Genomic DNA, 21,513 nt, shown 5'->3' on the forward strand with positions numbered 1-21,513 from the left:
GAATTGCGACTTGCAATCCGTACTGAATTAGCCCCATAATGTGTAAATAATATAAAATAAAAACCTGATTTAGGCCGACAATGCTACGGTTCTGTTTACACAGTTATAAATACAATTTTACTGAGATTTGTGCATGCGCAGTAGAGAAGTCAGTAGGGAATGGTGCGTCGGCATTTGTGCATCCGACTCTAGCACAGCGCCGGCGTCTCCTCACAACTGTGCCAAAAGAGAGGAGGGGGCCCCTTCCATTCAAAGACCCTCTCCGCTTTTAGGGCCTAATTCAGCATGGATTGTAGATGTGCGAAAAAAAGGCACATTAATGATCCAGTAGTCTGACATGTGGGGGGATGCCCAGCACAGGACAAGTCCGCCCCACATGACGGGTCCTGCTCCCCCCCACCCCACCCCCGCAAACGTGAAAGCATCGCACAGCGGCGATGCTTTTGCATGTTTAGAGTAGCCTTCCACCTACGCAGCCTAAACGCCAACGCGACGCCCCCTCCCTCCCCTCAAACGCTTCTGCGTGTCAATCGCGAGTCAGAGTGGACAGGATGGGGCTAAAATTAAGTGGATTGGGCAATATTAACCTTGCCTCTCCCCACCGACCCGCAATTTGCGGCATTTCAGCCTAAAGACGTGAGAACCCGCCCCCAGAGTGGTCAGCGCTGGGTCGGAGTTCGTGCCACTATGGAGCGCTAGGGTCTGTGTAATACAATATCTGGGTTGATCTGGTGACTCTCGGCAGTGGCGAGTGCGCTTTTGATTGCTCAGAATGTCCTTCTCAACTGGGCCCATTACAGCTGCGTACAGGAAGAATTCCTCATTTAAACGAAGGTTTTATGGTGATCTGGTCGGTTATATTATATTCCATCTTGCAATAAGGGATAACCTGAGGATTTGGGGGTTTTAGCGTTGGTTTCCTATAAAAGCTGTTTCAGGATTGTATAGAAAGGTCTATGGGGTATTTTTACTAAGGTGCAGGTTTATAGAAGTGTAGATGTTGCCCATAGCAACTAATCAGAGTATACTTCTCACACTGGTGTATTTATAATGGGTGTAGTGTGTGCGGTGCACTGGGTCCAGGGCGGCTTACACAGTACACCCTGCACCCATTTTATTCTATACTTACCCTCCGGAGTCCCACATCGCAACAGCGAAACTGCAGAAATCAATGGGGAAAAGGTGCAGCCGCCATTTTCCCAGTGTTTCGCGCCTGCACAGTAGGAAAATCACTGGGAAAATGGCCACCACGCCATTTTCCCAGAGACCTGCGCATGCACACTACACTCTGGGACAGCACTAGGGTCCCCTAGTGACCCTAGTGCCCAGAGTCAAGAAAGCTGCGACCAGAGAGGAGGGGGCCCAGAAGGAGACTGCATATGTGCGTCCTCTGCTCTTAAGCCGTGCCTGACGTCACATTTATCTAGCACCTTCTAGAAGATAATAGCTAGAAATTTGATTGGTTGTGCCACTAATTCCACTTTTATAAACCCGCATCTTAGAAAATAGGGTGTGATACGGGAGCCCAGCGTTCAGGATGCCAGCGGTCACATGACCGACACCATCATCCTGACAATTCGAATGCCGACAGGCGATGGGGTAATTAATTGACCCTCCCCTGTCCCTACCCTAACCCGCCTGCGGTGGCGGCTAGGGCTGTCACATAGGGTAGCGGCTAGGGCTAATACTGATCACCCCCCCACCACCACCTCTAGTGCCTAAACCTAACCCCCCCTTCGGGATGTGTTGGTATTACGGTTTTGGTCACATGACAACCGCATCCCAGTAAATATACCCCTTAGAGCAGTGATGGCTAACCTTGACACTCCATCTGTTGTTGAACTACACATCCCAGCATGCCCTGCTACAGTTTTGCTATTTGGCCATGCTAAAACTGATGCAGGGCATGCTGGGTTGTGTAGTTCAACAACAGCTGGAGTGTCAAGGTTAGCCATCACTGCCTTAGAGTGTATCTCATTTTTGGTTTACCAGCTGCTGTTTATAATCCTACTGTATGTAACGCAGAGGTGATTGGCTCTATTTGTTTTGGATTGACTAGGTGATCAGAGATGGCCCAAAGGAAAAGGAGGGCAAATTAGCAGGGAAAATTATTCATAATTTAAAAACTTTTCAATTAATCGCCTACAAATGGGGTTATTTCACATCCTTCATTTAACCCTCTTGAAACAAGTGTCTCTAAAGTAAGTACCCAACAGGTTTATTGCTTAGTTAAAAATGTAACTAGAGGGGATATTTCATAAAACATAATTATCATAAAAGCTGTAAAGTGTGATATTTATGTTCTCTGGAGATAAATATCTCCTCACCAGTGGCAGTTGTAGAGCAGTCCAAAATTCAAACAGTGGAGCCACACCCACTACCAGTGAGTCCCGGACAACAATGTCTGGCAGTGTTGGAGGTCGCAGTTGGTGTGGCTCTCCTGTTTGAATTGTGAACTGCTCTACAACTGCCACTGGTGAGGAGATATTTATCTCCATCTCCAGAGAACATAAATATCACATTTTCCAGCTTTTATGAGATAATTATGTTTTATTAAATATACCCATCTGCCTCCTCTTTTCTCGTCAGATTCAACCAATTCAATAGCTCCAAACAATAAATCATCTGGATTACTTTTATCACTCCGATTTGTCACTTTATTCTTAATATTTCCATAGTGTTCCAAAAATTCAAATTTAGAAATGTTTTTTTTTTTTTTTGCCGATACATAAGAATCCTAATTACCAGTGCATTGACCGTGAGCAGGTTCACCTTAATAAGGATCTATATAAAGTGCAGCCCCTACTAATTACCTCTCTGTGGCTTTACCGCTGGTCAAATCAAACAGTCCCGGTGTGAGCTCACCCACAAGTTTCAAAGTGGCAGCCAAGGTCCAAGTACTGTAATTAGTACAATAGCTCCGGATTCTGTGGCACAGTATGGAGATTTGCAGAAAGTATTTGATGACAAGCGGATAGATCCACTGACGCGTTTCTCCTCAATATGAGGCTTTATCATACTTCGGAAATTATACAGGTGCCCAGAGGCATAAACTTATTCCGTCCCACTCCATGGGATCCACTGCACCAATAACTTGACTGGTGGCATCATTGACTCTCTGCACCAGAGGCGGATTGGCCATAGGGTCTACAGGGAAAATTCCCGGTGGGCCGAGGCCTGTTTTATTTGAGGACATGTGGTCCTATTTATAGACATATGGAATAAGATGCCAAACAATTTTCATATACAGGGCCGGCCGCCCGTTACGCGGGGTATGCGGCTGAGTTAGGCGCCACAGTGAGGAGGGTGCCGGCAGCCAGGAGTGCATCACACCCCCAGCCTACCCGAGAGCCCATACTGCATACCGCCAGCTTAAACTTTGCTGACTGGGAGGACGATACCCGCGATGCGGCTCCGCCCCCGTGTGTAACCAGCCAATTGAGTTGTTGTACATTATAATGTCATGCCGCACTCCGCACTCACCCACCCAGCTGCCACAGCTGTGAGAGCTGCTCTCTCAGGTGGTGCCACACTTCCCTTCATTGCAGGCGTGCGGCCACCCACCCTTCTGACTGCGGGCGCATGCTGTGCGGCAACGAGGTGCAGCCTCCCGATGCCCCACAAGCCCTGCCTGTCCTCCCAGAAGATGGCAGGCCACCGCGGGTTGTCAGTAGCGGTAGTCGTTCTGCAGTGCATAGAGAGAGCTGGGGCAGGGCAGTCTGTGGAGGAGACAGCAGCAGTGGGGCCTGGTGCAGAATGTAGCAGCCGGCAGGGAGAGGAACTACTGGGAGCAAATTACATGGGGGATCAACTACAGGGGGCATAGCTGCAGGGGGCATTACCACTGTGGGCTAAACTACATGAGGGCTAAACTACTGGGGGCATTACCACTGGGAGGCTAAACTAAAGGGGGGGGGGTAAACTACTGGGGTCATAACAGCAGGGGCATTGCCACTGGGGGGTAATAAAGCCAGCCTGGTCCCAGATCCGCTGCAGCCGCCCTCAGACTCCTTGCCCGCCCCCAGACCTCGGCACGCCCACAGCCTCCTCCTCTGCAGTATCTCCGAGGAACACAGCCTCCTCCACCCCACGCCTACTACAGCCTCCTAATCCACCGCACCACAGACCACTGCCGCTGCTAAACAGGTAATCTTACCCTGCTGCCTTTCTCCCTAGTCCCTACTGCATGCCCTTGCTGTCCCTCTTTGTCACTCTCCATGTCCCTGCTGTCACTTTCCATGTCCCTGCTGTCACTTTCCATGTCCCTGCTGTCACTCTCCCTTTCCCTCTGTCACTCTAAATTTCGGCTCATTCAGTGTGCTATAATGTGAACGTAGACTCATACCATGTGCTATAATGTGAACGTAGGCTCATACCGTGTGCTATAATGTGAATTTCAGCTCATATTGTTGTGCTATAATGTGAATTTTGGCTTATACCATGTGCTATAATGTGAATTTCGGCTCATTCTGTGTGGTGTAATGTGAATTTCGGCTCATACGGGGCCTAATTCTGAGTTGATCGCAGCAGCAATTTTGTTAGCAGTTGGGCAAAACCATGTACACTGCAGGGGGGCAGATGTAACATGTGCAGAGAGAGTTAGATTTGGGCAGGGTGTATTCAAACTGAAATCTAAATTGCAGTGTAAAAATAAAGCAGCCAGTATTTACCCTGCACAGAAACAAAATAACCCACCCAAATCTAACTCTCTCTGCAAATGTTATATCTGCCGCCCCCCCCCCCTGCAGTGCACATGGTATTGCCCAATTGCTAACAAACTTGCTGCTGCGATCAACTCTGAATTACCCCCACTGTGTGGTATAATGTGAAAGGGGCACCAGTATGGGATCCTACTATTGTGGTGCATAATGTGTACAAGGTGTATATGGTGTGGTAAACTACACAGAAGGACACGCCCCCATTTCCACATAATTACAACCTTCACTTGTACATACCCCCACTTCAAAATTTCCACATCGACCACTGGGTGCTACTACTGTGTGCATTATTACTATTGTGTGACCACGCCCCTTTATTTTCGAGGCCACGCCCCTACGGTGCGCACAATACCTTTATTACATGGGCACAGAGGGGAGGGGGGGGGGGTGAGTTCCCCCACCTCTCTAGGAATACTTTAAGCACTGCTCCTCAGTCACCCACTATCTCTGTCACATCTGCCTCCCCAGTCACTCACTAACTCCCTGTACCCTTGGGGGTACTATTGTGTAGCCACACCCCTTTCTAGTGAGACCACACCCCTTTCTTGTGAGACCACACACCTCTTTTGAAATTTGATCCCATCAAGGGGCGCCAAAGTCTGAACTCGCTTACCAAAAAAATTGAGCTTGGACCGGCCCTGTGTATGTATGAAAATGACTTTGCCACTTAGCCTGTGATTGCAGATTATCTAGTGCATGCTCTGACTGCCTGCTTGGCTGACATATAAGATTGAGTGAATAGTGATTGGGATACGGTTGGTGTAATAAGCATAAAAATATATCTTTCTAAAGAATTATATAGTTTCCTAAATTCTGAATGTGCATCATATAATGTGCTCATAATATTTAATTTTATTTCCTTTTAACTTCCCCCTTGGTGCTGGACATCCCTACTATCTTGAAAGTCTTGGGGGGAGGGTGCTGCTGCCATGGCCCATGGCTAGACCTTACACCTCTGGTGCTGCCCATGTGGGGCCACTAGTACAAATTTTTCCAGGGCCGCTTTTTGTTCCCTATCCGCCCCTGCTCTGCTCTATCCACAAACGAATGACTACTAATGACCTAGAACGTCCTGTATGCCATATGGAACCCGACTTTCAGGAACTCGCCACCATGCATAGTCTGGGAGGACCCCACTCCTAAAACCATCAAGAACAGACTCTAGACCTAACTTTTCCCACGCGTTTCATCAATGCACCACTACTTTCCTAACACAGAATGCGTCGCTCTCTTTTCTGCTAATCCTGCATTAGTATAATGTGTTATTATTCTGAGTATGTAAAGTGCTTTGAGTCCTGTGGGATATGTAATTAAAATGATCAATTATTAATATTATTATTATTACACAGCCAGATCATATATCCTGTAAGTTACTCTATACGTTGGACTTTGCAGTATATAAGCTGAATGGCATCTGGCATATGACTGTGACAGTCTGATAACTGGATGGAGACTGAATTCCATTACCTGAGAAACACTTATCTCCACTTATTATCAGGACACAGCATTGTATAAAGGAGAACATGTGATTTATCATAAACCTGAGCCCCGTCACTGGGTTATATCGCCAGACACGTAACTAGCAAACATGTAACGCCTGGGGTGACCCAAAGGTATACATATAGAGATTCCTTGAATCTAACTGCGTAGTTATCTGCTCTGATCTATATGAGACTGTCCGGCATCCCGACCTTGAAGACCCCGACGTCAGAGGGGGTAAGTATTTTTATACCCCCCAGGGGGGGTATAAAAATAGGGGTCCGATGATTCAGCCTTTATTATATATGGAGGTTTGCAACACGCACGGAAACTAACGATGTTACAAAGTCGCAGGCTATTGCTCTCCTCCCAGTGGGCCTGTTGCTGAGTCGCACTTTGCGCTATTTTAGCAAAACACATGAACCACTAAAATGGCGTGGGGGTCATCCAGCACAGGCCAAACATCGCAAAAACCTCAAAAAGAGGTTGACCTCTGGCTATGCAGCCTGACCGCATAGGCAGGAGCACCGCCGCCATGTTTCCTATTGCAGGAAACACCGGAAATGTCATCGACCAGCCCCGAAAACGGCCATAACAACTGAATTTACTGTATTTATGACGGGGCCCAGACGTTGCACTCTCTAATGGTTAGTCAAACCAATGAGGTTGCAGGCCACACCCCCTCAGCAGACTGGCCACACCCCTAAACATGGGTCCCTACCACTGCATTCCCCCGGTGGGCCCTACATGTCCCAGTCCGACACTGCCCCAGGCCGCCTGCCGCCTGTCAATAGTGCGCCCGTCAATAATGCAATATTCATAATGCGTTTGCATTCTTCCAGGAATTATTGGTCGCGCACGTGCAGTGCGGGCACGGCGCATGCGCTGATGGCCAAAAAGCGCCCATTTGCAAATGTTGCATCACTGCGTCCATCTCAGAATACCGCCCACTGGGGGTGATTCCGAGTTGTTCGCCCGCTAGCAGATTTTAGCAGCATTGCACACGCTAAGCCGCCGCCCTCTGGGAGTGTATCTTAGTTTAGCAGAATAGCGAACGAAAGATTAGCTGAATTGCAAATAGAAATTTCTTAGCAGTTTCTGAGTAGCTCCAGACTTACTCCTAGATTGCGATCAGCTCAGCCCGTTTCGTTCCTGGTTTGACGTCACAAACACGCCCTGCGTTCGGCCAGCCGCTACCCCGTTTCTCCAGACACTCCCGCGTTTTATCCTGGCACGCCTGCGTTTTTCTGCACACTCCCTGAAATCGGCCAGTTTCCGCCCAGAAACACCCACTTCCTGTCAATCACATTCCGAACACTTCAACGATGAAAATTCTTTGTTCTGCCGTGAGTAAATCTACTAAGTTTTGAGCTAAAATACTTAGCGCATGCGCACTGCGTAACATGCGCATGCGCATTTTCGCATTAATCGCTCCGTTGCGAAAATCTGCAACGAGCGAACATCTCGGAATGACCCCCACCTTGTTTAACACATGCACCGTAGGAGTTTTTGAGAATTGCAGTTGCAAAAAAAATCGCTCGGTTCCATGAACATCAGCTTTGTCTGGAGAGTATGAATCAGGCCCAATGTGTGGTTTTGATATACTGTAGGGCCTGATTCTGATTTATGAGTAAAGCAGAATTTGATAGCAAGTAACTGTGCACCTAGATAATGCCATGCTGCGCTGCAGGTGGGGCAGATGTAACAGAGAGATCTAGATGTGAGAGAGGCGTGTCCAAACTCAAATGTAAATTGCAATGTAAAAATAAAGCTGTCCAGCATTTTACAGGGCTGCATGCAAAAGCAGCCAGTAATTACTATTTACCCTGCGTGCAAGCATATACGGCAGCATGGTTTGTGCAGGTGCTCAGTTACATGGTATTTTGTACATTAAACCCACCTCAGGATAAGGCCTATAGCACATTATCCTGCTGGATGTAGCCAATAGAAGATGTGCAGACTATTGTCATAAAGGAACGCACATAGGGGGTCATTCCGACCCGTTTGCTCGCTGCGTTTTAACGCAGCACAGTGAATGCGTCCCTGCTGCGCCGTAGTGCGCCTGCGCATGCGGGATGGCCGTAGCAAGACAGCGATCGCCTCTGCTTGATTGACAGGCAGAGGCGATCGATGGGCGGGAGGGGGCGAAACGGCGGCGTTTGTCCCCCGTTACGTAGGCGCGGTCCGGCCAACGCAGGCGTGGTCGGACCCAACGGCGGGCGGGCCGCAGTGGCTGCGTGACATCATACGCAGCCGCTGCTGGACAGGGAGCGAGGAGTAGCTCCCGGCCAGTACGCTAAAGCTGCGCTGGCCGGGAGTTACTCCTGAAGTGCAAAGGCATCGCCGCAGCGCGATGCCTTTGCACTTCTGCGAGGGGGCCGGCACTGACATGCGGGACGGGACAGCCCTGTGCTGGGCGTCCCCCCGCATGTCAGGAAAGATGATCGTAGCTGTGCTAAATTTAGCACAGCTACGATCAATTCGGAATGACCCACATGGTCTGCAGCAATCCTCAGTGCTCAGTTTGTATTAAGACGTAATCTATGGCAAGAAAATGTTTCACACCCCATTACACCACCTCCTGCAGCCCCAACACCTGACACAGGGACCGACTCAGCGTGAGTTGTAGTTTTGGGCAAAACTACTACTCCTTTCACTAGTGAGCAGGGCCAGATTAACAATGTGGCAGATGGAGCTACAGCTCCAGGCCCCAGATAAAAATAGGCCCATCACCATGACAGCATGATGATCATTAACTGCCCAGTTGGTCACATGGTTTCCATAAATGATAAGAATTGAAATTATAATTCTAATTTCCTCACAAATTGATGTTGGTTTTCTACTGTTACTTATTTTGGGAGACAATGGGGCTTATAGTGTAGTATGGGCCCTCATAATATGGGCCCTCAACTCCGGAGCCCGGGGCACGTGACCCCTTAGCCCCCCCCTAGTTACGGCCCTGCCCATATGTCACTAGCCACACCCATGCAACATTAGCCACACCTCCTCAACTTCTTACAATAGGCCCTTGATCATTTTCAGCGCCAGGCCCATGTGGACCTTAATCCGGCCCAGAAATTTAATTTGTCAGACCGGGCAACTTTTTTAATGCTCAGCTTGTTGGTATATGGAGTGCGCGGTATCCGGTCCTTAGGTCGACCACACTTAGGTTGACAGTCATTAGGTCGACCACTATTGGTAATCAGAATCAGCTTTATTGGCTAGGTATTCTTGCGTAAACATGGTCTTTAGGTTGACATGTCAATGGTCGACACATTAAAAGATCGACAGGAGTTTTCACAATTTTTTCCCAACATTTTTTAAACTTTTTCTTACTTTACGATCCACAAGGACGCCGATTGGGAATAGTAACCTGTGCCGAGCACAGCGGTAGTGGAGCGAGTCACCGTGCCCGAAGATGCGAGGGGACACGGTGCACTAATTGGGGTTCCCGGTCACTTTACGAAGAAAACAACACAAAATTTTTGTAAAAAAAAATACCTCATGTCGACCTTTTTCCATGTTGACCTTTTCCGTGTTGACCTCATGACCATGTCGACCTATTTTAGGTGTTGCCCTAGTCACTGTCGACCACTGGTTTTTCACCTAATGACTGTCGACCTAGTTGGAGTAACCCAATGAACCACACCCGGAATGTGCTAATGCACTTCCTCCATGAGGCTCAATAACAGAAGCATCTATCCTTTACCAAGATGGCTGCCTGTGCATTTGTGAAGCCATCTTGCCACTGTGCTTGAGCACCACAGTGCTACCCTGGTATGTAGTACAGAGCTCCATTGGGGGATCCTGTGATTTCCTGCAATATACGCTGCACATACTGTACATAACCAATTGGTCCGCTGTATGCTCTGCTACCTGTCTGCGTAACTGTTACTACGACTACACTAAACTGTGCGCTACAATGAATCCAAGCTCATGGTTTAGTCTATCTGACTGGGGTGTCTACAACACTTCTCTCTGCTGGCATCTAATTATGTCCTGTGTACACCACAGAACAGTACACACATATAAACAGTACTGCGACGGCATAGAATGCTCCGTGCCAGAAAAGTGAAGTCTTATTAAGCGTAGCAGCTCAAAGAACTATGCCACATGGAAATCTGCAATGGAAATGCAATTTAAGCTTGAGAGACTGTAGAACGTTGCTATTCAGCCAGGTGACAGTCCAAATCAAGGGGACAGTCCAGGTGACAGTCCAAATCCTGATAATATATATAAAGCCGTGGGAACTATAGGCTAGAGCCTTGAACAACATGTTTATTCTGTCACACATGGAAAAATTTTAGCATGTGACATGTGGATAGCCCTGCAGGCAGCATATGGGAATAAGGGCCTCATGCAAAGAATTAATCTGAGGCAAATACTGTATGATACTAAGTTGAATGAATGCAAAAGTGTGAGTGACTACGTCAATAGAACGATATCCATATTTTTTAATGTACGCAAGTGTTGGAATTCTCAGACATCACGCACGCAGTAAGCAGAGTAAGCCAATTTGCTAGTAGTCCTGGGAGACAGGCAGGGGCGGTCTAAGGAAGGAGAGGACCTGTATGTAGGCCCCCTCATCTCTGGCAGTGCTCTGGCTTTATGGCATGCGCAGTTCCCCAGGAATATGTTGCCCGTGCTGTATCCAGAGACATTTTTACAGCACAAGCACCGTTTTCCCAGTGGTTTCTGTCTACTGGGAAATGCAAGACTCCGGAGGGGTAAGTGTAATTACGTGGGTGTAGTGTCTGCAGTGTTGGCTCCCCTAGATACTGTGGCCCATGTGCACCATATACCCTGTGCATACCCATTACAGATACGTCAATGGAGACAGCATTGGAAACCAGTTAAAAAAATCTTAAGAAACTTCAAAGGTTCACCTTTCTGTTATGATCTGAGGAAAGTACCTGGGCAGACTGGCGTGGAGACATGAGTGACTGAAGATGATGAGTAGGATGAACTTGGAAAGATGACGATCTTCTGGATCTTCTGGACAATAACCCCGGACACCTGACAGTAAGACTCGTAGAGTACACCAGCAGGTCTTCTTACCTATAAGAGCCACTTTTCCCTTAAGGCTAGACGAGCCTACCGGTACTGGGAAGCCCACCAGGACTTAAGCCACTGGCGACAGTACAAGCTTACCCCCAAGATGACCAGAGTTATCTGTCGGTAGAAAAGACCAGGACTGAAAGAGAAAGACTAAGACCAGGAATTGGTCTGAGCACAGACTGCGACAGTTGTGACAATGTACACAGTTAAATAGAACAGGGAGAAAGACTGCAGTGGAATGGGACTGTGGTGATAGAGGCAAATGTGGTGGTTATGTGTGAAGCAGCTGTATGCAAATAACAATGATAATGGACAGCAAGCAGAAAGATCAAAGATACAGACAAGACAAAGAAACAAATATTGTGTGGAAGATTCCGCACTGCACCTGATGCTAAGGCAGACAGGATCCAGACAACAATGGGTCTAGCAAAGATTCTTTAGCACGAGAGCTCACAGGACTGGCAGTTTCCCGCAAGAAGCAGGGACTATAACCAGCATTTTGGGAGTGACCAGGAAGGGAATAAAAATGGTGTTGCACCAATCACCTGCTGGGTGAAGATAATGATAAATTGCACGTCCCTCACATACACTAATCACCTGACAATAGGGAACGCCATCTGTATCTGGCATCCCCGTTGCCAGGATTCTGGTGGTTCCCAGCCTGCAGAGCGCCCAACTCCAGCCTGTTGCTAGGCGCAATGCGGGACCAGCGGCCCTAGCGGCCGAAAGAGAATCCAGGAATCCACGCCTTCTCTTCAAAGCCATAGCCTTTCGAATGGACTAAAAAGTGCACCTAGCCATGTACAAACTTGGAGTCTAAGATTTTTTCCACAACAAACACCTGGCACCCTTGAACCATGACTAGGGCAGTTGTCCTAGAGCCCCCGACTTTAAACATTCTTGAAACAAATGCCGGATTCAACAAAGAACAATGAAAAGTATTATTGATTATCAGAGATCTGGGCAGCTGAAGGCGGAAAGCTACAGGATTGATTTTCTGAATTATTTGAAATGACCCACTCTAACCCAATTTCTGAGATGGTTGGCAGAGCTTGATGTTCCGAGCAGATAACCACACTATATCTCCTACCCTGAAAGAACAAAGTATCCAAGATTTATCAACATACCTCTTGGGCAGGACCGCAGCATCTTCCAGGGCTTGATGTACTTTCCTCAAGATCCTCTTGAGATGAGACACAGGAGAAAAGGATGGACCTGACTGTTAAGATGGAGTGAAAGTATTAGACTTTTGAAGGAAACCAGAAACACAAAAGAATGGAGATATGGAAGTACATATGGAGCCGCACTCAGCTAGTGCAGCTCCATCGCAGATGAGCACTACCGGCAGGACTAGGCGATCTAGGCGCCTAGCCCCACTACGGGAGTGCACAGAGACACTCCCATTAAAGTTAATGCAGTGCGTGTGCATCACGGGTGTGTACGTGCCCCAGACGCTGCGATGGGCGCACCTAAGTGGGCGCACCCAGGCACCAATGGAGACTCAATTAGCGTGGCTCCATCTATAGAAGTATGTCCACAATTATTATATGCAATTTCTGCAAAGGCTAGATGGTCAACCCAATCATGCTGACATTTAGAAACGTAACACCGTAGGTACTACTCCAGAGACTGATTTACCTGCTCTGTCTATCCATTGGACTGTGGATGATACCCTGAAGAAAAGCTGATATTGATCCACACTTAAAAAAATAGACCTCCAGAAACGTGTCACAAATTGGATGCCCCTATCGGAGTCCGTGTCTTGAGGTAACCAATCAATTCGTAAGATATGTTGGATGAACAAAGAGGCAAGATCCTTGGCACTAGGCAATTTGGACAGGGGAATGAAGTGATCCATTTTAATGAAACGGTCGACAAAAACCCAGATAACCAAACACTTGGAGGACTTCAGCAGATTCACAACAAAATCCATAGATAGATGAGTCCACGGTTTGGAGGGCACTGATAAAGGTAGCAACTGTCCTGAGAGAAGAACCTGAGGAGTCTTGTTTTTGGTACAAACTCTGCATGCCCTTACAAACTCCTGTACATCAGTCTTGACAGTCGGCCACCACACAGAACATGAGAGAAGGTCCAATGTCCGTATGCTCAGAACTCAGCAGATCTGAATTTCTCTGTTACAAATAGAAGTCCAGATGGAGTTTTGGATGGGGCCTTTGCCTGTGCTGACTGAGTGTGTGACTCGAGATTCACAGTAAGACTGGCAAAAATACATCTCGGGGGAAAAAAATGCACCAGGGACTTGGAGACTTCTTGACCTGGCACAAAACTCCGGGACAAGGTGTCAGCCTTCTGATTCTTGGTTCCAGGTCTAAAGGTGATCATAAAATTGAATCTAGCAAAAAACAGTGGCCATCTGGCCTGCCGGGAATTAAATCTTTTTGCTAATTCGATGGACAAGTTCTTGTGATCGGTGAATACTGTTGCCGCATGTCTAGCCCCTTCTAGACAGTGTCTCCATTCTTCCAGGGCCCATTTGACTGCCAAAACTTCCCGATTTCCAATGTCATCATAATTGACATCTGCAGATGACAACTTCTGTGGGAAGAAGGCACAGGGGTGAATTTTGTGGTCGATCGGATCCTCCTGTGAGAGAATGGCTCCTACTCCGACTTCAGAAGCGTCAATTTCTACAATGAAGGGCAAATCCAGATCAGGATGAGGGAGAACTGGAACGGATATGAACGCTCTCTTAAGATCTTCAAATGCTTTCATCGCCTGTGGAGACCAATGAGTAGGATCTGCACCTTTCTTAGTTAAGCTCACTATAGGTGCTACAATTGTGGAGAAAGAATGAATAAATCTCCTATAGTAATTAGAGAAACCAAGGAAGCGTTGAATGGCTTTCAAACTTGTGGGACGAACCCAGTCAAGGATAGCTGGGAGTTTCTTAGGATCCATAGAAAATACCTTGGACGTGATAATATATCCTAAGAATGTTACCTTTTCCACCTCAAACTCATACTTGTCCAGTGTAGCTTACAGATGACTCTCTGAGTTTCAAAAGAACATCCTCGACATGTGCCTGATGTTCATGAAGAGATTTTTAATAAATCAGTATATCATCCAGGTATACGACCACAAACTTCCCCAAGAATTCTCGGAGAACATAATTTAAGGAGATCTTGAAAGACAGCTGGAGCATTTGAAAGACCAAACGGTATCGCTCATAATGACCTGAGTGAGCATTAAAGGCGGTTTTTACACTCGTCCCCCTTTTTGATCCGGATCAGGTTGTATGCTCCTCATAAATCGATCTTGGAGAAGATCGCAGCCTCCCTTAATTGATTGAACAGGACAGAGATTAAAAGCAATGGGTATGAATTTTTAATAGCACTTTTATTCAGACCCCTATGGTCAATGCATGGCCGAAGGGAGCCATCCTTCTTGGCCACAAAGAAAAATCTGTCCCCTACCAGTGATTTGGAAGTTAAAAAAAAGCAATTTTCTAGACTCTCCTGAATGTACTCCTCCATGGCCTTGGTTTCTGGCAAGGACAATGCATAGAGCTGACCCTTAGGAAGCTTAGCTCTGGGCATTAACTTGATTGCGCAGCCATAGGAGTGATGGGGAGGCAGTGACTCAGCTTGCTGCTTGGAGAAGACATCAGCGAAGGCCAGGTATTGGGTTGGTCACCCCTCAGAACCTGGAAGTGCCGACCGGACATGTACGGCCAAACATTTTGCAGAACATTCTGAGCCCCAAGTTCTCCAGTTGAACACTGGGTTATGTGCTTTGAGCCAAAGTAGACCCAGTACAACAGGGGTTAGAGGACAATGGACAAGGAAGAAGGATAACTCCTCAGGATGTAAGACTCTGACAGAAAAATTAAGAACCGGTGTCCGGGAGTTTACCCGGCGATTGAGGAGCGGATTCCCATCCAAGCCGCAAACGGATATGGGTACGTCCAGATCTTCTATAGATCTTCCCTGGTCACTAGCAGACTCCAGAATCCAAGACGGACAGAACTTAGATCCAGGCAGTTGGAGTGGAGACTTTAGTGGGAAGAAAGAATGAATTATTCGGGGAGATGGAAGAGAGAACTGAGAAAATCCCCCATTTTTTACTCAGGTATGCTTGTTTTCCACCTTTTTGAGGGCAGGTGATTGCCAAGTGCCCCTTGCCCCTGCAATACAGGCACAACCCAAGACTGCATCGCCCAGCCTTCACATGGGGGGAGTCAAGCGGAAAGCCCCAATCTGCATGGGCTCCACAGTATCTTTGGAAACCTCCGCCACTGTCCAACGAGATGTCGGCAAAGGAACCTCCTTTTCCATCTTCCGTTCCTGGATCCGCATATCAACTTTGATAGCAAATTCCATGAGGCCATCCAGGGTTGCCGGAGTCGGATACTGAACCAGATAATCTTTAATTTGCTTGGTAAGGCTCAAGCAAAACTGGCTCTGAAGGGCCGGGTCGTTCTAACCGCAATCATTGGCCCAACGGCGAAACTCTGAGCAATATATTTCCGCTGAATTTCTCCCCTGCTTAAGGGAACGCAGATGTGCCTCTGCAGATGCTGCCTGATCCGTGTCACCATGCCTTGAAAAACGCATCTACAGAACGCAGACTACGATGATCCGCAAGAAGACCAAAAGCCCAGGATTGAGGATCACCCTGCAGGAGGTAAGTGACAATACCCATCCGCTGGGTCTTTGACCCCGATGAGTGAGGCCTAAGCCAGAAGTAGATCTCTGGTAAACCTGTCTGGTAGATTGAGCTTTGGCTCCCTTGGTGGCGAGGATCTTCTGGACAATAACCCCAGACACCTGACAGTAAGACTCGTAGAGTACACCAGCAGGTCTTCTTGCCTATAAAAGCTGCTTTTCCCATAAGGCTAGACGTGCCTACCGGTACTGGGATGCCCAGCAGGCTTTACGCCACTGGCAACAGTACGAGCTTATCCCAGAGATGATCCGAGTTATTAGACAAGGACAGAAAGAGAAAGATTTATACCATGAATTGGTCTGGGGACAGACTGACGGGGCTGTGACAAAGTACACGGGGGAAGGGGCGGGGGGGTGTGGGGGTGATTCAGACCTGATCACTGAGCTGCTAAAATTGTTGTCTTGCAATCAGATAGTCGCCGCCCAAGGGGAGTGTATATTTGCTGTGCATGTGCGCGATCACATGTGTCCGCCGAACTGCTAAAAATCCCTCAGTCAGCAGCCGGCTGCAAATCCATTCTCACCTCACTCACTATTGAATGATTTTCCCACTGTGTGCAGTCTCTGCGCAGCCCAGGACTTACTCATACAGTGTGATGAGAACAGGCTGATTGGGTCTGGAGCTGACGTCACACACCCTCCCAGAAAATGCTTGGGAACGCCTGCATTTTCCCTGACACTCCCAGAAAACGGTCAGTTACCGCCCGCAGACGGCCTCCTCCTGTCAATCAGCTTGCGATTGCACTTTTTGCACCAGCCTGTCACTGACTGGAAATGCCATATTATTGTTTGCCGACACACGTGCGCATTGTGGTGCATACGCACGCGCAGTTTAGTGCTTATTGCCCACTGTGCGAAAAGACACAGAAGCAATCAGGTCTGAATCAACCCAACGGTTAAAGAGGCCGGTGAGAGAGACTGTAGTGGATTGTGACTGTGGTGATAGAGGCAAATGTGGTGGTTATGTGTGAAGCAGCTGTATGCAAATAACATGATAATGGACAGCAAGCAGAAAGACAAAAGATACAGACAAGACAAAGAAACAAATATTGTGTGGAAGATTCCACACTGAACCTGAAGGCAGACAGGATCCAGACAGTAGTGGATCTAGCAAAGATTCTTTAGTACGAGAGCCCACAGGACTGGCAGTTTCTCACAAGAAGTAGGAACTATAACCAGCATTTTGGAAGTGACCAGGAAGGGAATATGAATGGTGCTGCTCCAATCACCTGCTGGGTGAAGATAATGATCAACTTTGTGCAGCTGTCCTGCTGTACGTCCCTCACATACACTAATCACCTGGCAACAGAGAACGCCGTCTGCCTCTGGCGTCCCATTTGCCAGGTATGGGAGGGGGTACAGATTACCTGGGCCCAGGCATGCCAAGGGGCCCAGGCCAGAGCACACCAGACACCATTTTTTTGGTGGGACAATTTTTTTCTTTATTATAAATCAGTGGGCGGGCGAGCAGCGGGTCAGGCTGCCGGGAGGGGGATATATGTGTGTGTCACCTGGCTGTTTGTTCCTTGTCATGGACGCCCCTCCCAGCCACTTCTACCTTCTGCACCGCTTCTAGGATCTCGCGAGATGATATCATCAACTCGCGAGTCAAACTCTGCAGCCAGCTGTGGATGTCTTCTTCAGAATCAGCATGCTCCGGGAGGTGGGCAGGGACTAGGAGGGGAGGACATGCAGCTGGCTGGGCGTGGCCTGTGGGTTTAAGAAGTGGCGCAGCTCATCTCAGTTGTAAGAATCAGCAGCAGGGCTGGTCATCTCGTCGGAAGCTAGTCTGTTAGGCTGTAACACTGTGAGTTGGGGACTGTGACTGTGAGGGACAGATATATATTTCTATATAGATATATATTTACCTACATATAGACACAGATAAATAGACATACTATGGCCACACCCACTCTGGGGGGTGGGGCAGGAAGTTGTTGTACCGGGTGCGCAGGATTTTTTTTGGCAGCCCTGCCAGGTATCCAGCGGTTCCCAGCACGCAGAGCGCCCGAAGCCAGCCTGTTGCTAGGAGCTAGGCGGGGACCAGCGGCCCTAGTGGCCGGAAGAGACGCGGCGTCCCGGTCACCGGGCAACAGCTGGGACCCGCGTCTCCCCGCGGCCGCCATGCGGCTACTAACACTTTCTTGAAGTTTTAAATTACCAACTTCTGTAATGCCAGATAAGAACGATAATCACTTCTTCACGGCAGACCCAGTCAAAACATCGATCTCAACCTTCCCGTAGCTTGCAGGGCAACCTCTGTTCTGGTTTCTGTGGTGCCTCAGAAGTCCAGCTCCCATTAATGCAGCGCACGGTGGCATCTTTGAGGAGCCTTCTGCACTGCAGAGCCAAACTAAATTACTCTGATCCAGTCAAGTGTCAGCCCAGTGGGCAGTGGTGTCAGCGGTCGGCCCAGCAGTCAGTGGCATCAGCACCTAGTCAACCCAGAGGCCAGCTGTGTCAGCGGTCTGCGCAGGGTAAATACTAGCTGCTTTTGCATGTAGCCCATACGTTACGGTATCCGGACTCTGTGTCGACACCACTTAGGTCGACATTCATTGGTTGACAGTGAATAGGTTGACACTATAAATAGGTCGGCATGACCATTAAGTTGACATGCAAAACTGTCGACATGAGTTTTTAGAAAAAAAATATTTTTTTGAACGTTTTCATACTTTACGATCCACGTGGACTACAATTGGGAACGGTAACCTGTGCCGAGTGCAGCGGTAGCAGAGTGAGGCACCTTGCCCGAAGCATGGCGAGCCAAGCGAGCCGCGTGAGGGGACATGGTGATGTCGGACCCCACCCATGAATTGGAAACGGGTCCTTCCCGGGTAGGATCTTGCACTGGAGCCTCTGCGCTGGCTTCCTGACTCGGCAATATGCCGTGTCGATTGCCATAGCAACGGGGGCGGAGCCGGCAACGGGGGCGGAGGTGGCGCTGGGAGAGAGCTCATCTCCGCTCCGCCTCTCCCTATGTAGTAAACGTGTCCCGGGTCTCATCAACCCGGGAATCAGTTTACGCTGCCACTGACCTGGTACTTAACCCGGGGAATAAACCCTTCTTATTACCCGGGTTGAATTACTGGGTCAGGCGACCCAGGAATTCTCCAAGGCCCCTCTCACATCACACAGTGACCCGTGCCGACCCGGCAATATGCCGTGTCGATACCAGGTTATTTTGGCGATGCGAAAGGGGTATAAAGCATTTTATCTGGAGAAAGCCATACTTCTGTTTTCTATGTATTTAGTTACATAAGAAATGACTGGGCCTAATAAAGACCTGATCGCAGCAGCAAAATCGTTCTTTAATGGGCAAAACCATGCTGCACTGCAGGTGGGGTAGATGTAACATGTGCAGAGAGAGTTAGATTTGGGTGTGGTGCGTTCAAATTGAAATCTAAATTGCAGTGTAAAAATAAAGCAGCCAGTATTTACACTGCACAGAAACATATAACCCACCCAAATCTAACTCTCTCTGCACATATTATATCTGACCCACCTGCTGTGCTGCATTGTTTTGCCCATTAGAGAACAATTTTGCTGCTGCAATCAGGTCTGAATTAGGCCCACTGATTTCTCCACTATTTCATCGCTCCTGTCACACTTCTGCAGCCTCCATTGGCCTCTAGATGCATCATGTATCTTCTTACCTGTAGAAATAGAAAGAAATCTGGGAAGATACGTTCTCCTCCTGCATTCCTCCTTTGCCCCTGCCGGCTCCGTCACCTCTACTCCCCCGGCGGCTCCTGCTCCCCCACTGGCTTCAGTCTGCTCCCCCCAGTCGTTTCTCCGATCAGCAACGGTTCACCAACGTTGATCGGAGAATGCACAGATCATTCAAACATCTTTCACAAATGCTACAGATGTCTGAAATCTCGATGTGACAGCGCTTTACCGCAGGGGCTGTCCTGGCTCTTCAAACATATAAACAGTGCAAAAAGTGCAAGGCGAAAACCGGTGATCTTTTTTACTTCCACTTTTCGTTTTGTTTTGCCATTAGACCCCTAAATGTACTGTATAGAAGGTGAGGATTTGTGCCAGTGTCTATGGAAGCTGTAAGGAGTTTCTCCTTAATGACAGCAAAGTAAACATACAGATGGGTCCATGGTAATCTTGGCTAGTTTGCTGCACCTAGGCACAACATGGTTTATTAACATAAACCCTTCATCTATTGTTCTCATCTGCAATACAATACAGAGAACAATACAGCAGGGGATTAAGGTGGTCATTCCGAGATGTTCGCTCGCTAGCAGTTTTTAGCAGCCGTGCAAACGCTATGCCGCCTCCCACTGGGAGTGTATTTTAGCGGTATCCGGGCTCCAGGTCGACAACAAAAAGGTCGACACACCTTAGGGCGACGGCAATTGGTCGACACACCTTAGGTCGACATGGACAAACGGTCGACATGAACACGGTCGACATGGAAAAAGGTCGACATGCATTTTTCCCGATTTTTTTTCTTTTTTGGAACCTTTTCATACTTAATGAGCCACGTGGACTACGATTGGAACGGTAATCTGTGCCGAGCAAAGCGAAGGCACCATGCCCGAAGCATGGCGAGCGAAGCGAGCCATGCGAGGGGACGCGGTGCACTAATTGGGGTTCCCGGTCACTCTACGAAGAAAACGACACCAAAAAAACATAAAAAACTCATGTCGACCCTTTCCATGTCGACCTTGTTCCTGTCGACCTTTTGTCCATGTCGACCTTTTGTCCATGTTAACCTAAGGTGTGTAGACCAATTAGCGTCGACCTAAGGTGTGTCTACCTTTTTGTTGTCGACCTGGAGTCCCAGACCCATTTTAGCTTGGCAGAAGTGCGAACGAAAGGATCGCAGAGCGGCTACAAAATAATTTTGTGCAGTTTCAGAGTAGCTTCAGACCTACTCAGCGCTTGCGATCACTTCAGACTGTTCATTTCCTGTTTTGACGTCACGAACACGCCCTGCGTTCGCCCAGCCACACCTGCAATTTTCCTGGCACGCCTGCGTTTTTTCGAACGCTCCCTGAAAACGGTCAGTTGGCACCCAGAAACGCCCTCTTCCTGTCAATCACTCTGCGGCAGCCAGTGCGACTGAAAAGCTTTGCTAGACCTTGTGTGAAACTACATAGTTCGTTGTAATAGTACGACGCGTATACGCATGCGCAGAAGTGCTGTTTTTTTGCCTGATCGCTGCGCAGCGAACGAAAGCAGCTAGCGATCAACTCGGAATGACCCCCAAGGTTATTACAGCAGGGGTTTAAGTCCGACTGCCCAGTCTCAGTTAATCCTATTAAAGGTCAAGATAAACATGGACCCATCTGTATGTTACATTGGTTTACAATTTAAATGTAAAAGGACTGTATGACACTGCCCCCTAGTGTCAGAGGATGGTTATTGCCTCGAGCCTTGCTGCTCCAAAACAGCTAGAGCAGAGGTTCTCAAACTCGATCCTCAGGACCCCACACCAGGGCCGTAACTACGTGTGTGCCAAGGGGGCTTGGCACACAGCGCAGTTGCCCTGGGGGCGCAACGGCCAGCGGCATGTAATGAGTCAAATTGACTCATTACATGCCGCCTCTGTG

At 48.3% G+C, this 21,513-nt stretch overlaps 1 long non-coding RNA gene across 2 annotated transcripts in view; it reads left to right on the forward strand.

The window, feature by feature from the left end:
* The window catches only part of LOC134936030 (uncharacterized), a 78,103-nt gene that overhangs the window by 5,671 nt on the left and 50,919 nt on the right, over window positions 1–21,513 (forward strand). The gene's annotated exons all lie outside the window — the stretch shown is intronic.

The sequence above is a fragment of the Pseudophryne corroboree genome, chromosome 6 (assembly GCF_028390025.1).
Source record: "Pseudophryne corroboree isolate aPseCor3 chromosome 6, aPseCor3.hap2, whole genome shotgun sequence".
Classification (NCBI taxonomy): Eukaryota; Metazoa; Chordata; class Amphibia; order Anura; family Myobatrachidae; genus Pseudophryne; species Pseudophryne corroboree.